The sequence below is a fragment of the Bos javanicus genome, chromosome 4 (assembly GCF_032452875.1).
Source record: "Bos javanicus breed banteng chromosome 4, ARS-OSU_banteng_1.0, whole genome shotgun sequence".
In the NCBI taxonomy this organism is placed as follows: Eukaryota; Metazoa; Chordata; class Mammalia; order Artiodactyla; family Bovidae; genus Bos; species Bos javanicus.
In genome coordinates this window covers 73,894,394-73,899,123 of record NC_083871.1, presented here as the reverse complement: position 1 = coordinate 73,899,123, position 4,730 = coordinate 73,894,394, and positions in this window count along the sequence as shown.

Sequence of the window (4,730 nt, the reverse complement as noted above, 5' to 3'; positions counted from 1 at the left end):
ATACATTTTCCAAGCTCCAGTTCAAGTTCTTCCTTTTCCAGAACATCCTTTCAGTCTCTTTGCATTAATTTTTTTCTGAAGTGTCATAATCCTATGTTCTATAACACAGTACTTAATTGCACAATACATTATATATATATTTTTAATTTTTCTCATGTATGTTGCTTTTTTTCTCCCTAAGAGCCTTCAGGTAAGTAGAAAGCTAGGAGTTCTTTAGGGCTTCCTTGGTAGCTCAGCTGGTAAAGAATCTGCCTTTAATGCAGGAGAGCCCAATTTAGTTCCTGGGTCAGGAAGATTCCCTGGAGAAGGGATAGGCTACCCATTCCGGTATTCTTGGGCTTCCCTGGTGGCTCAGCTGCTAAAGCATCTGCCTGCAATGTGGGAGACCTGGGTTCGATCCCTGGGTTGGGAAGATCCCCTAGAGAAGGGAAAGGCTACCCACTCCAGAATTCTGGCCTGGAGAATTCCATGGACTGTATAGTCCATGGGGTCGCAGAGTCAGACATGACTGTGCAACTTTCATTTTAGGGTTCCTTTATCCTCCCCATCCAGGGTACCGTATTGAGTTCATTTTAACAAATACTCAATACATATACACAATATCACCTTACCTATATAGTACTGTACTAGATTATCTCATTCAAAATTGTGTAATTATTCGTATATGATATCACTCAAGTAAATGTTGATGAGGTCTTATCTCAATTTTTGTGTTACCCAACTTGAATGGGAATTAAGTGTCTCTCTGAAACTACTTTACAGCCCAAACTCAGGCAAATCCTGAGTCTCTGAAGAATGGGGTGCTATGTAGAAATAATTTCTCTACAGTCTGAAAATACTAAGCTTGATGTATAGGATGCTTAGTTACGTCCATTTCTTATTTAAGACATTTTGAGAACTTACAATTTCCTAAGAAGACAATTTTCTTAAGAGTCATACGTAAGTAGAGTTCTTACCAAGCAATTTCCTCTGACATTTTCCTTTAAATTTTCCCATCCTTTCCCCTTCATCAGATGACTCTTCCTTGCAGCTTTTGCTATTTTCTGAGCATTTTCTCCCCAAGTCCTCTGTGATTACAACCTTCAGACACAGCTAGGGCAGTTCTGAAGTCTACCCTTTAATCAACATTTGTACATGTTATGTATAATGGATCTTTTCATCTTGTCTGGGTCTCAGTAGTGATGACGGCTGCCTATGGAGGCTGGCAATATTTTATTACTCTCACTAATTAATATGTGTCCTGTAAAACTGAAATAACTTAATGTGTGGATCATTTTGGCAGCCTTTTTATTTTTCAAATAAATTATGCTAAATTTAAATCCCTGTTTACTGAGAGACCTCCCACAGTGAAGATACTGTGATTATCTTTTAAATTAGAACAAAGCAGATTTAGATATTAAGTTTCTTTCACCTAATTCTCTAAAAAGTGTTGCATAAATTAAATTTTAGTTCTATGTTCTCTGAAATCAAAGCTCTTTGCAAATATATGAACTTACCTCTAACCTTTGTAAGAACAGTAGACAGGAATCCAAAGCCATACCATGTCTGGCTTTGGTACCAGGATCATCACAATCTAAAGAAGGAGAAGCTTGTGAGATGTGTTTGCATATATTGGGACGGCCAAGAAATTTGTTTTTTCCTAATGTGGTACAGAAAAACCCAAACAAGCCCTTTGGCCAACAAAAACAAAATGGAAAATAGAAATAAGTCAGCTTAAGAGTAGTTGATGAAACAGTTCTTCAAAACTATGAGTTTTTTAATAGTTTGGGTTAATAAAAAGATTTCATAAAACTTAGTCCTAAAGTTCCTAAAATACTGGAAAACTTGACATAACTTTTCTCAAATGTGTTTCTTCAGTAAGAAAACGCCCTATTTCTAAAGGGAAAATACAATCATTCTTGAATTCTACTTTGTGCCAAGCAGTGGGCTACACATTTTTCATGGTCGTCTGTACTGAAATTTCCTTTATGTGGTCAATGCCTTCCCCAGAAATCTGCTTTGTTCTACTTCGGCTGCTCACTGCTCTCCCAGGTCTTTCTGCTTTGGTCAACCTCCTGGGATATGTCCCTTCACAGTGGCAGATGGACTACCTACATCTTCCCAAGGTTAAGTCCCTCATGTTGTCCCAGGTATAAAGGCCCCCTCACCTACTTTTACTCTATGGCCAGACAAACCATTTTAGTTGGTAAGTTCTCTTGTTAAGGATCAACACTAATCACTATAATAAAGTCTCCAAAAGGTTCCCTTGAAACCTCTTTCTTATTTAAGGGGAGAGGGGAAGAATATACAGTTTTTCCAGGAGGGGATGAAGAGAATAATGACTTTTCTTCAAATACATTCTCACTGTTAGTGGTAGGAACCTCTACATCTTGCCAAATTCATCTTTTTTCTTTGCAGGCTGATGCCACTGATTTCATTATCCCTCAGGATAGAAGGGAGCTAGTCTGGTTTGGTAGCTAAGAGCATTGTTCTGGAGCCAGGCAATCTGGGTACAAACCCTGGCTCTGCCATCAACCTGCTAAATAAACTTAATGAAGTTCTTAAACTCCTCATGCCTGATATCCTAATATGTGAATGGAGATACTAATAGGTAGTAGCATTTTACCTAACCCAAGAGAAGGAAATGGCAACTCACTCCAGTATTCTTGCCTGGAGAATTCCATGGACAGAGGAGCCTGGCGGGCCTATAGTCTATGGGGTCGCAAAGAGTCGGGCATGACTGAGCAACTAACACACACACACACACAAAACCCAATAGGGTAGAGGATCAATAAACATAAAGGTGTTAGTACAGTTACTCAAATGTAATAAGGACTCAAAATTTTTAGTTATTATGTACATAATAATCTGGCATTTACTATATTATTCTCAGCCTTGGAGGCCTTAAGTGCAGCTAGCAAGAGAAGATCACATTCTACTGTTGTTACATTAGCTTACTTGAATACACATTTATTATTTTTCCTTCCTAGTTTCCAAATGGTTTGTGGTAGTTTATAATAAATGACAGAAATGCAATAGAAGAATTATGATAAGGTTAAAGGCTATAATGTCATGTAATATATTTCTGGTATAGATAATTATACCAGAAATGTAAATCAATGGAATATTTCTAAACTGAGCATTAATTTTAACTTTGGACTAAGTGGAAGTCATAGTGACCAAAGGAAAAAAAGGTTATATGCAGTTCTCATCTAACAAAATGATATCACTTACTGAGCTACTAAGCTTCTTAAAGTATTGAAAATGTAAGATAAAAGATAAAAAAATAACATGAATATCTTTTTTTATAATGATGTCCTGAATATACACAGGAATTAAAGAAAAGTTATGACCAACCTAGACAGCATATTCAAAAGCAGAGACATTACTTTGCCAACAAAAGTCCGTCTAGTCAAGGCTATGGTTTTTCCAGTGGTCATGTATAGATGTGAGATTTGGACTGTGAAGAAGGCTGAGCGCCGAAGAATTGATGCTTTTGAACTGTGGTGTTGGAGAAGACTCTGGAGAGTCCCTTGGACTGCAAAGAGATCCAACCAGTCCATTCTAAAGGAGATCAGTCCTGGGTGTTCTTTGGAAGGAATGATGCTAAAGCTGAAACTCCAGTATTTTGGCCACCTCATGCGAAGAGTTGACTCATTGGAAAAGACTCTGATGCTGGGACGGATTGGGGGCAGGAGGAGAAGGGGACGACAGAGGATGAGATGGCTGGATGGTATCACCAACTCGATGGACGTGAGTTTGAGTGAACTCCGGGAGTTGGTGATAGACAGGGAGGCCTGGCGTGTTGTGATTCATGGGGTTGCAAAGAGTCGGACACGACTGAGTAACTGAACTGAACTGAACTGAATGTTCAAGTATTAATGAAATCAGGGGTCTCAAAATTGACCATATGTAAGAAACACCTAGCAACTAAATGCAGGTTTCTAGGTCTGCCCTGGAAATAATAGGATTGCAGAGGGAGCAAAAAGTGGCTGTGGAGCAAGCATCACAGTGAACTCTGATGTAAGGAGGATAGGAGGAAACCCTCAGCCAAACATGGGCATGACTGATCTTATCTGAGACCAACCATTAAAGAGCCACAGATAAGGCATGCTTATGAAGATCTCACATCAGTGGGTCAGGCTGTTATTGGAAGGCCTAGATCTCATGCCCATAAGCTCCACTCTCATTTTCAGAGTATAAGAGATATTTATAATAGCCAACACATGGAAACACCTAAGTGTCCCTCAACAGATGAATAGGTAAAGAAGATGTGGTATATATATACATTGGAATATTACTCAGCCATAAAAAGAATGAAATAATGCCATTTTCAATAACATGGTTGGTCCTAGAGATTATTATACTAAGTAAAATAAGTCAAAGAGAGAAAGACAAATGTCATATGATATCACTTATACATAGAATCTAAAATATGACAAAATAAACATCTATGAAAGAGAAACTGACTCACAGAGAACAGACTGGTGATTGCCAAAAAGGTAGGGGTTAGAGGATGGATGGATTGGGAGTTTGGGATTAGCAGATGCAAACCATTAGATAGAGAATGTATAAACAACAAAGTCATACTGCACAGTACAAGGAACTAAATTAAATATTCTGTGGTAAATAATAATGGAAAAGAATATGAAACAGAATGTATATATATGTATAACTGAATCACTTTGCTATACAGTAGAAATTAACACAATATTGTAAATCAGTACTTCAATATACTTCAATAAAATACA